The sequence below is a fragment of the Scylla paramamosain genome, chromosome 27 (genome assembly GCF_035594125.1).
Source record: "Scylla paramamosain isolate STU-SP2022 chromosome 27, ASM3559412v1, whole genome shotgun sequence".
NCBI classification, from domain to species: Eukaryota; Metazoa; Arthropoda; class Malacostraca; order Decapoda; family Portunidae; genus Scylla; species Scylla paramamosain.
The window spans coordinates 10,644,309-10,656,764 of NC_087177.1; the positions used below are offsets into that span (position 1 = coordinate 10,644,309).

General features: G+C 41.7%; 1 long non-coding RNA gene across 5 annotated transcripts in view; it reads left to right on the forward strand.

Annotated features, from left to right (window-relative positions):
• The window catches only part of LOC135114197 (uncharacterized), a 226,004-nt gene that overhangs the window by 53,590 nt on the left and 159,958 nt on the right, over window positions 1-12,456 (forward strand). For all 5 annotated transcript variants that reach the window (XR_010275434.1, XR_010275432.1, XR_010275433.1 and 2 more), the window contains exon 3: window positions 9,938-9,971. This is a non-coding gene — a long non-coding RNA (uncharacterized LOC135114197). The remainder of the gene's footprint in view (window positions 1-9,937; window positions 9,972-12,456) is intronic.

Here is a 12,456-nt window from a genome sequence, read left to right on the forward strand (position 1 = left end):
TTACCATCGTCCGTCATGCCTCTACGATTACCCACACTGTTTATTTGCTTTGACCAACACATTCTTATTTTTATGATCGACCTGTAGTTGTTTTTTGTTTTTTTTTCACTCGGGAGCACTTACTTATCAGGCGGGAAGTGCAAGTCATGGCGGTAAGGAGAGAGAGAGAGAGAGAGAGAGAGAGAGAGAGAGAGAGAGAGAGAGAGAGAGAGAGAGAGAGAGAGATAGTGGCGATTCTCTGCGCTACTCTGCAAGGTGGATCTCCATAACCGGTTTCCACCCCCCCCCCTCCCCAGCATCCTCCTGCCTCCTGTCGACCCTTGTCTCTTGCTTTTCGCTTTCGCCCTTGCATAGTGTCCGCGGTGGCGATGCTTCCCTCCTTATCGCTACTGGCAATCCCTCATGCACGGTGACGCTCCAGTGCATGCGAGGACGAATGCACTGGTGGCGGTGGTGGTGGTAGTTGGAGAACTGGATTAGGATAGGAGGAGGGAGGAGGAGAAGGTGGTGGAGGTGGAGGAAGTGCTTTTGTTGCTCTCTTTATTTTTCTGCTTGTGGCAGTAGTTGTGGTGGTGGTGCAGTAGTTATAGTAAATGCAGAAGTAATGGTAGTAGTAGTAGTAGTAGTAGTAGTAGTAATATTGAAGATGAGTATTCAGTAAAACATATAATAATAATTGTGGATACTTATATTTCTTTAACTCTTGCTGTGAGGTTAAACACCCACCGTCACACATCATTAGGAACGTCAGGGAAAGGTTTTGAAAGACGAAGTTCGCATGATGGCTTGAAACTTGAGAAAATATTTTAACTGTGGAAATAGTTTTATGAACTTTTAACAATATATTAAAATTGCATAACCCGAGAGAGAGAGAGAGAGAGAGAGAGAGAGAGAGAGAGAGAGAGAGAGAGAGAGAGAGAGAGAGAGAGAGAGAGAGAGAGAGAGAGATTGTCATACATATTAGCTAACAAACATAGATAACTAACATAAAACTTATAATTCATCCCTTTATTAGCCCATACTTTCCTATCTTGAAACCTACACACGTTATAAACAACAAACAATATCACATCTTCTTTAGTAAATTACATATATACAATATAATGAACATAGGTAATTAACATACAACTATTAATACATTCTGTTTAACCCATACTATTCTATCTTAAAACTTACATTCCTTATCTACTTACATCAACAGCCTTACCTCTTCCCTTATGAATTACCTAATGAACATGGAAAATTAACATACACCTTTTTTATTCATTCCTTTTAACTTATTTCCTATCTCAAAATCTACCATTCCTATCTACGTACATCAACAGTCTTACCTCTTCCCTTATTCGGCCTGACTACTTTCCTTGCACGCATACCAAACAGAGATACGCCGCTCCAGATAACTCTTCACCGTGGCACTGCCTGATATGTGCTTTTAGCAAACACATTAGTCTTAACACGCTTTGCATACTGAACCCCAAGCCGACCAATGACTGTGTTTAAGTGCTATTTGAGTGCTATTTAAGTGCTGCTTTCACGTGTAATTATAGGAGGTAAAAAAAAAGGTAAGGTTTTCTTTCGTCTTATCTTCTATCACTTTTGTTATGGTGACAGTAGTGTTTGGTAGTGATGTTGATGTATGATGGTGGCAATGGTGGAGAGAGTGACTAATGTAGCGTAGTAGTAGAAGGAAGCCGTTTTTCTTTTTCCCTTTTGTGGTGATGATGGGGAAGCTTATGGACGTGTATGGTGGCGATAGTGGTGAACGTGATGGTGATAAAGATGGTGATGATTAGTGTAACGTAGTAGTTTTTGTAATGGTGGTGGTGGTGGTGGTGGTGGTGGTGGTAGTGGTAGTAATAATAGTAGTAGTGGTAGTAGGTGGTGGTTTTATTTCCCGTCTATACGTTTTGTGGTAATGATGGTGATTTGTGGATGTGTGCGGTGCTGGTAATGAAAATGATGGTGATAGAGATGGAGGTGACTAATTTAGCGTAGTAGCAGTAGTAGTAGTAGTGGTAGTAGTAGTAGTAGTAGTAATAGTAGTAATAGCAGTAGCAATAGTAGTAGTAGTAGTAGTAGTAGTAGTAAAAAAAAAACATATCCTCTATTCTCTCATATGGTGATGACAATAGTAAGACTAGTGATAAGCGGGATGGTGACAGCATAGGAAGGTGACGACCAGTGAAGTGTGGCACGATCTGTGTCTGTGTCCTCCCCTGTGTTGTGTCCGTCCCAACACAACACCGGGCGACGGGAGGTAAGAGATAGACAAAACAAAGGACTAACGGCTGTACTGATAAATTGTCACTTGCCTTACGCGTCGTTTTAGCGTTGTATTGTATTCCGCACGAAAGGCGGATTAACATACACAAATGCTGATAAATGGTGGGAAGGAAACGCCAGAGCAAGGAATGATATGACAGGAATGAATATAAGTTGGATATAAAGTGCTCACTGAAGGTTTTCCAGTATCCCTTCCTCTGTACATCTTGTTTTCGTTTCTGGAGAGATGAAAAAGTTAAATGAAGAAGCGTGAGAAGAGAGGATGTTGCGTGGTGGCCGTGAGAGGAGGAAAATAAAAGACGTTTGTGTGGTTGTTGCTCTGTAAGGTGTCAAGGTTAAGAGTGGGAGGCGGAGACTAAGAAAATAAAAGTAAAATAGTAAAGCATATAGGATGAAGGAAACTCAAATAATTGTTTAATGATAGGAGCATGAGTAAGAACAAGAATAAGAAATGAAGGAGGAGGAGAAGGAAAGCATAAACTACAAGACAAAAAAAAAACAAAAATAGCAATAAGACCAAGAGTTAGAACAAGAATAAGAAATGAAGGATGATGAGGAAGAGAGCAAGAACATGAATAAGAAATGAAGGAGGAGGATTAAGTGGAGGAGAGATTTGTAGATAACCACAAAAAAATCATAATAAGAACAATAATAAGAAAAGAGAATGGAAGCAGAGAAAGAAACAAACGCTCTCTCATTCCCCACCAAAAAAAAAAAAAGAATAAGTAAAAAATAAATAAATAAAAATAAAACCTAAAAGTTGGCTAATAAGAACAAAAGCAACAAAAATAAAGGATCAGGAGGGGAGTAGAAGGGGAAGAATGAGGTGGAGGGTAAGTAGGAGGGAGAGAAGGAGGAGGAAGAGGTGGAGGAGGAGGATGAGGGAGAATGTAACTATGCCAGCCACGCTTCTCAACTCCCACTACCGGTCTAAATAAGGCCTCACCGGCGTGTGGCGACCTCGACCCTGTGAGCCGAACAACCAGGCAAGACTTTATGGTCCCTGCATTATTCACAATACTACTGGTAGCGATCTACACTATGGCAATGACTTCACTCCCCTTCTCACTCTCTCCCCCGTCCTCTCTGTTGCACAGGAGCCGCGATTGGAAGGAATATGCGGTTAAAACTATCACATGTTGCGTCTCTGTGCTTTCATTCCTGCATGACAGCCCGGATGACAGGTTTTATTATAGCAATCGTGCAGGATAAGTGAGTGGAATGGAAGAGTTGCGACAGAGGCCAAGTAGCGCTCCAATAGCCGCCCTGTAACTTAACATGTTCCTGGCTGTCCGCGAGGCTCGAATACCAGAAGGGTCTAGGGTAAAAAAGGGAGAAAAAAAAAGTAATACAGGCAGGCAGCATAATGGGTCGCGACTCTCCCTAACTCATGCTCGGCAAACCTGGGCATGGCGGGCGAGAAGAGCCGTGTGTGTGTGCTTATTTTTGTGACTGATAATTTTGGGCGAGTGAGTGCTGGCAGGTTGGTGAAAGGCAGGGAAAAGGGAGTGAGAAAGGGGGAAGGGAGAGGAAGACAGACAAACAGGCAGAGTGAAGTAAGACATTATATGGTAGCACGGTGACAATAGTAAAATTAATTCATCCCCCAATTTGAATAAACACATAATGTATATAATTCATGGCAAGTTCTCAAACACTTGCATTCATAGAGGTGGCGGGAAGCGACCTTCGACACTCTAACTTCATGTTTTAATTCCTGTCTCGCGTGTCGGCACCTCTCAGCTGAAGACTTGCAACTGACGTGCGGCTGCCTTTGCTTCAAGACCCAGCCGTCGGCACCGCCTTAAACCACATTCTGAAACACTTCTGCGCCGCACCTCCACTACTTTCGAAAGGCTCTTGTTGAAATGACATTGGTTTTTAAGGGTGTTTTTATTGTTCTAGTATTAGATCAACGAGATTTTAACATTATTAACAGGGGGAAATTCTCTTGAGAACCCGACTAATTATCTCTGTGGCCTTTGAAAATAGTCATGGTGAGAGAGCAGAGCGTATTTAGTGAATATTGACCCTTGGGCGATCACTTGATGCCGCCGCGACTCTGCGCACCCGTAGCCACGCGAGTCACAACTTCCTCTAACATCCCTTACCCAGAATCCTTAACCGTGTGATGCCCCAGCACCCCAGTCACCCAGTAACCTACCCACTAACCTTCCTCCTCCTCCTCCTCCTCCTCCTCCTCCTCCTCCTCCTCCTCCTCCTCCCCCCTCACCCTTCCTCCTCAAGCCTCGGCAGACCTGCTCTCACGGACTCCAATCTCACAATTTTCTTGCAGTCCGTATTCTCCCCTGAGGAATTGTTTTAATAATAAGCAGGATAATATCTGGTATGGGCAGGTGTGTGCGTGAATTGGGCACCGCAGCCACCGGATTCTCCTCCTATTGGTCAAGCATCATCCAGGTGGCGGGTGTCGTGGAGGTGCGGGGCTGCCTCCAATTGGCTGTTCAGGCTCGCTTCTCGCCTCCTATTGGCTAAACGCACGTGTCTCCAAGGTCAAGTGTGCCTGGGAGTCCCTGGAGATTGCCTTGTTTGTTTGTTTTACATGTATTTTCAAGGTTGTTCAGTATGTGTGTGTGTCTGGGCAGGATGGCGAGTCGGCCCCCGCCGTGAGAGTGTGCTTGCTGCAGCCTTCTCAGGGTGACTTTTACGTGTAGTTGAGAGGACAAACGTAGGACGGCGGGGGAACTTGCGCCAGGGTGAGAGGGTGAGGCTTGCATGAGGGAGGAGGGAGGGAGGGAGGGATGAAGGGGAGGCAAGCTCGTTTTTCTTCAGGTTTAGGTTTCTCCTGGAAATTGTCATATCCTTTTTCTTACATATTATCTTACTCTGTGTGTGTGTGTGTGTGTGTGTGTGTGTGTGTGTCTGTCTGTCTGTCTGTTTGTTTGCTTACCTGTTTGTGTGTGGTCGTGCTTGCGTGCGTGCATACGAACACGCTTTCGCTTGCTCTTGTCCATACTAATACATGTACATATATGATAATACGTATACAAAGAATATTTTTCATTTAGTTTGTATATTGAGTGTACTTTCTTTTGGCTTACGGTTGAACTGTACGCCAGAACGAATTTCATATTGTATCTTGCATCCAATGTAACGATAAAACTATTTATTGTTATTCATGGAAACATACATACATAATAAGTTTATGCATACGTGTGTGTACGTACTCAATAATATCTTAGATTATATATTTAGTTATAGATATGGATTACGTAGAAGATAATAATAAATAAAAATCTAAAAAAAATCTACAAGCTCACTGAGGCGCCACATTCCAACACTGTCTGGGAGTCCTCGAGTTTTTCTCACCACCGCCTCACATCACAGTCCTCGGCGCGGCGGCTGAGGCTGTGGCGGCGTCCCTTGGTTCCATGAGTCCCGCCCTGCACACGGCATAGTTCATCTTGCAGGCGTGGTGGCGCTCGAGTTTGATTTGCAAGTTTTATCATATTTCCGAGTTAAAAATAGGTTGCTTTGGAATATCTCTCGTCCTGATTGGGAGTTAAAAGAGCTGTCTCGTTCCTCTCAGCCAATCAGATGTGTTTTTTTTTTTTTTTTTTTACCACCGCACTAAACTTCAGCCTCCCAGTCCTCCTACCCCTTCCCCAACACACCCTTACCTCCCCACCTGTTCCCCAGCTGGCCCCCACCACCTGTCCCCCGCTGCCGCCTGTCCTTTGCACCTCACCCCACCTCACCTGCCCGGCCACTCCTGTATTCATTTTTATTTTTTTATGTCCTGTTTTTCTTTCCTTTACCTGAATCGTCCCGTATTTCATATGATCCCTCACTCAACCAGCCAGCCGGCCAGCCGCCTCACAGATATGTATTCTTATTCTCATTATGACTCTCTCTCTCTCTCTCTCTCTCTCTCTCTCTCTCTCTCTCTCTCTCTCTCTCTCTCTCTCTCTCTCTCTCTCTCTCTCTCTCTCTCTCTCTCTCTCTCTCTCTCTCTCTCTCTCTCTCTCTCTCTCTGTGACAACCATGCGAAGTATTTATTTTATTTTATTTTATTTATTTATTTATTTATTTATTTATTTATTTAACTAATTTTTATTTATCTATTTATTTATTTATTTTCTTCTTTTTTTTTTTTGTCGCACTGCCGTTGTTGTTGTCGCGCTGCAGATGGCGTATAACCAATCAGCTCTGCCACTGAGGGTAATGTATTCCCTCGGGTTTTCCTAATGTATGCTGTGAGGAGTGAGGGACGATTGACGGGTGTTCTGTGATTGAATGACCGTGGTGTGTCGGGTGATGGGTTAGGGCGAAGAATGGTTGCAAATAAGCGGGTAGACCTGGCGACGACTGTTGGCGAGGGTTGACGATGTGTGAAGTTTGGAAAGGCTGAGTTGCATTTTGTGTTAAGGAACGGTTCACCTTATACAAAAAGATGTGCTTAGGTGAGGTTATGGAGGGAGAAAAATGGTCACGTTTAGAGAGAGAGAGAGAGAGAGAGAGAGAGAGAGAGAGAGAGAGAGAGAGAGAGAGAGAGAGAGAGAGAGAGAGAGAGAGAGAATTACATTCCTGCCTTAGTAAATATTTAATTTGGTGTCCTGTTTCGTTTGTTAGTATTTCAATAACTCCTCCAGCGCTTAGTTTGGGTTAGATACAACGCAGGTGGATAATTACTCCATACTTCCCTTGTAATTTATTTAAGCTGGTATCTTCTTCCGTTTGTTCGCGTTTCAGTAACTCTTCCAGTGCTTGGGTTGATCTAAATGCATCGTTGTGTTTATTTCAAGGACTGCATATCTTCTACCTGTGTACATTTTTACCTTTTGATTACTAATGGCGTGATCGGAATTAAAATATGTCCTGTAGAGACTTGCTTATTTATCTATTCATCAGCTGGTGGGGTGTGGTTGAGTGGTGCAGGGGCGAGGCGCAGGTGCTGCAGGAGGAGGTGCAGCGGTTGTGCGGGAGCTCGTTCTTCCGCAGGTGTGGCGCCCTTCCCGACCCTTCCCCCCCTCCGTGGATAGGACTGCCCGGAGTGTTCCCTGTCTGGGACTTGGTGAGGCGGAGGCAGCAGCTGGAGTGGGTCTTGGGGAATTCGGAGTACATGAGCCTAATGGACTGGTTCTTGCGAGGCATGGCCGGTTCCCTCTTTGCGCTCCTGTTCATCCATCTCCACCGCCTGATCAGCATCGTCCGCGTCGTGGTGAAGGACATTCTACGGGAACGCACTCTTAACCGTATCTCATCTCTCAGGCGGCCCAGCTTCGGTCTTCACTACTTGCCTTGAAACATCAAGGAAAGCCAGCCCGCCAAGTCGTCCGGGTCCTCCCCAGAGTGTCCCATTGGTTTCGAGGTTCCCCTGAGTGTTTGTAACTATTTCTTATCTGAGACGTTTCTCGTGCTCTTATAACTCAATTTGCTTCACGATTCTTAACCTAATCATTAGTTTTCGTGGCGATGAAGAGTTTTAAATATTGTAGTTAATCTTCATTATTTTTATCTGGCCCTGTAATTTGTCTTCCGTCAGGACTTGCTCGTTGTTGCTTGTGGTAATTACGGATTTTCTCGCATTGCTTTAAGTAGAGGTAGGGAATGATCCACTTAGGAGACGCCACGACGTCCTGAAGGCAGCGGAGGGCGGGGATCAGTGCTGGGCTAGGGCGGGCCAGGACGCGTCAGCTGCCTTCCTAGAAAACGTGTCACTGTCACCCACGGAAACATTAAGACACGTCTCCGCTTTTTTATGCCGCCAAACTCTTTCTGCCTGGAGTCGCTTCTCTAAGTGTTTGGGAGAACTTCATTAGGAGCAGATATTGGAAAGTCTTATTCTGATGTACAACTTAAAAAAAAAAAAAAATAATTCTCACAAGATCATACTGTCTCTGTGTGTGTGTGTGTGTGTGTGTGTGTGTGTGGTTTTGTTACCGTCTAAATTTTCGTAATATTTTACACTATCGTCATTATTATTAATTCTTTTCCAGCAAACCAAATTACTAAGGTGTTTTACTGTATGTCTTCGATCGCACTTTCATTAATGACTTTTTGCCAAAGGGCTTTAAACATTTTTAACATTCATTTTTATTTATTTTTTTTCTGTGATTATATTCATATTGAAGTTTCCGGATAAAAAAAAAAAATATATATATATAAACCCTTGTATTGGCATCTCTTTAATTTTGAGTATGTATCTGCTTAGTTTTTTTTTTTTTTTCTATTATGTACATTTCTTAAAACGTAAAATATCACAAGATGTACTTCCTAGTCCGGCATCTATTTTTCCTCAGAGTTTTCTCCCATCGATTGCAAGTTCATAAAAAAGGCGTTTAGGAGACTAAAGGAATCTGTACAAGAATCTGTGTCATTGTCCATAAAGGATTCCGCTGAAGCCTTTGCTAGGGACTTAATTAGAGTTAAGATTGAAGTCATTTGTTAGCCTGATATGAATATTTATTTTCCAGGTCTGTAGTATTCTGTTCTTGGTTATACTTTTTATATATAATTAACTTTTGTAAACCACGCCATTCCTAATGAGGTTGCCAATATCTGTGTTTCATTACTAATAAATGTACATGCCAACTGTGATGTTCTGGTAAAGATAACTTTTTTTTTTAATCTCCATTTCTTGATAGTAATCGTTAATGAATGATGAATATTCTCTTCCTATTTTGTATTGATGACTCCACCTTGATTTATATATGTTGACCATTTGAAGGAAAACCATTATCAGTTGTTGATAGTTAAAAAAAAAAAAAAAAGAAATATTGCTGCTTTAAAATTATTAGTCATTGTCCTTCACTTCATTTTGTACAGATGACTCCGCCTTAATTTATTAATTTTCGATTAGTTAAAAATACTTTCCTTTTTATAAACTAGAACATAACCATAAAACATTAGTTACTTACCTCCACTTTCCTTTTGTTTTTGAAAGATTTGGTGATAGCAGACAAATATTTCATTCTTCGGTATTTAGTCTTGAGGTTTTATTTATTCCTCCCTCACTCACATATCCTCTTACAGATAACTCTTCATTTATTCTTGAAATCTACATCAGTCTTTCCGTAGCATCGGCCATTCCTGTCATTTCAATGGTTAAAAAATCTAACCCTGAATAAATGACCTTTTTTTTATGACCCAGTTGTTGGAAGATTTAATTTTGTATATGCATGACCTGGCCTCTCTGTGGACGACTTCTATAGTTTTATAACGAATGGGATTGGATCTCAGTATTTTGGATGCCGATTCCTACAGTTTGTCTCTTTCAGATGTTAATTACGTTTTTATGTTAATCGTTTCCACAATCCTTAGCCACTAAAATTGTATGCATTTATCTTCACAGCTGCCTCATACAGGACATATTATTCTTTTTTCCTGAATGTTTCTTCCTGTTGACAAGACAGATTATTTAAGTCTTGTTTATCTTGCAATAAACGATCGTCTTTTTTTTTTTATTGTAAAGTGGTTCTGTTATCGTGGGGCCATCAAATCAAGTAATAAATCAGTCTTATTTTCCCTTATTTTTGTTGATGACACGTTTCAGCGGCAGACCAAGTAGCAATTAAGTGGGCACCGCTATTTTAAAAAAGTTTGTGTTGAATCTTTGACGATAAGAACTTTTAGAATCAAGTTATCCTTGTAGTTTCTTATAATGATAAAAAGCCTTTTTTTTTTCTTTCAGATTGCTTCCAGCTGTCCAAATAGTCATGCTACTGGTAAGTACAAGAATTTCAAATGCGTCTTCTTTATTCTTCTCTGTATATGTACACCTCAGTATGTGTGCATCGCGTTATTATATTACCATGATATTCTGCTAAATTTCGAATTAAGTAAACGCACCCCTTATTGAAATGCATATTTACTTCTTGCCTCGACTGTTTCCGAAAAAAAAAAAAAATAAATAAATAAATAAGTAAACTCAATTTTACCTTGTCCAATGAGGAAAAGTGTTGTTGAAAGAAAAACTAACATGTCTAAAAAAAAAGTGCTATTTAAAGGGAGAGTCGTGATTCTGTGAGGAAAACTGACTGCTTGTCGATACTTATTATCATCAACACTTGATTATGTTTTGTGTAGTTCTGTGGACAGCGTTGTTGAAAGAAAGAGCTGATGCTTCCCTGATAAAGAAAGAAAAAAAAAGTTGTAATTCTCCATGCTAATTGTCCTCAACACTTATGGCCGTATGCAAGAACGCTCGTGGTGTGCGACAGTAGTAAACGTGATATTCAAGAATCGTCCTACGTTCGTCATCTCCCACACTGTTACTGCACTCCACGCTGTGTCCGAGTTTTTGGACACATCTCCACACATCCTCAAAGCTGAATTTTTAACAGGTCATGTAAACCGTCTTTGTGGCTCTTCATTTGGCTGCCTGACTACTTAGCATTCCGGTGTTCTCTTGAGTGTTGCTTCAATTCACAGTTCGCACCATCCCCTCAAGGTTCCCTCTCAGCGATGATAAGCACGTCCCTCCATGATGTAGCGGCGTGGTAAAGGTACTGAGTGGTGTGAAACTGATACAAGCTTAGCATTAGAAAGTCTAACAGTTGCTTCACCACTATCAGGACACCGTTGCAAGTTCATGGAGAAAGATTAATATTGGACGTATTTTAAATTCAGTATCTTACTTTACCCTAAACAAGATTGATATAGTGTACATATTCGTATAAAGTGTAGTTTAATGCTAGACACTCATATGCAGTATTGATGCTTAAGATGAACTGAAGAAAAATACAAGATCCTGCTTCTCAACACGCCAAACGCACTGTCTTAAAGTATGCGACATTTATAGCATCATTATTTTTCTGTATGGATCAACCACTCTGCTCTGAATGATGTTACGTTTGTCCCTAAATTCTGTCCAGTTGCTGTGAAGACGCCAGACAGATGGATAAACACAGACAGACAGAGAGACAGACAGACAGACAGACAGAGTGCTTTCAGCAATACAAATAGATAACGTAGAAAATCGTATTAGTTCACGTCTAGAGACTGATTAACGACCCACATTTTTTTTTTTTACCGATATTCATCAAATGAGGCTAATCTGGATAATCTTCCAGCCTTTATCGCTACTCCTCTGTGCAGGTTTGTATAAGGATGCAATAACTGGTCGCGGAGAAAGTAATGCTACACTAATTGGGCATCGCTATCAGGAATGTCACCTCAATATTACCCGCTTGATAAGGTCGCCAGAGCCACTGAGGACGAGGACTGGAGAGGCAACCACGCACATCACTCAGCAGGCCATCATGCACCTTTATTGGTCAGTCTTGACAGTGATACCAACCCCTCTGCAAGTGTGTGATGGGAGGCATCTTCTCATTTCATCATTGCTAGTGACTCCAAACCTTAAGTATAACTGTATTTTTTTTCTGTTGTATATTTAGATTCTGCGTCTCTTTATTCAATGCGTCACCATCAACACTACTTCTTTGAATCAATAATAGTGCCATCGAGAAACCATTGTTGTTACGACTGTTATTTATTAGTAGCTATGATCACCACGTTTCTTAGATTAAATGGTCCATGATTCTCTTCGCGTGGTAATGAGATGACCCGTGTTGTGGGTGACGGGGTAGTGGGTAATGGGTAGTATTGGCGGGGGTGCAATAGCGAATTATATGGGTTGTGCAGTGGTGAGAAGAGTGGTGGGGAATATTGGAGGTGGGGGGGTTAATATTTAGATGTTGGTCAGCGCAGGGAAGGATGGGAGTGATAGGTGTGATGGGGAAGTGATGAATGGTGATGGAGTGTTGGGTGGACCCTTTAGGAAGCTCAGGGCAAAAACAAACATGACCGTTGTTACGGCAGGATTATTGTTATCATTATTAAGATGTGTGCGCGTGCGTGCGTGCGTGCGGGTGGGGAGGATGGGGAGGAAGGGTGTGGATGGATGTGTGTGTGTGTGTGTGTGTGTGTGTGTGTATTATATATATATATATATATATATATATATATATATATATATATATATATATATATATATATATATATATATATATGTATATATATATATATATATATATATACTCGTATATCGTCATTATCGTCATCATCACCGCTTACCAAATGTTGAATATATAAAGGAGGCGGTGGTGTGGAGTCTTCCCCGCTAAGGTGTGTTTATTGCATTGGCCTCGCTCTGAGGGACACAACTCTCGCCGTAAAAGGCTGCGTCGCCGTTGAGACGAGTGTGGG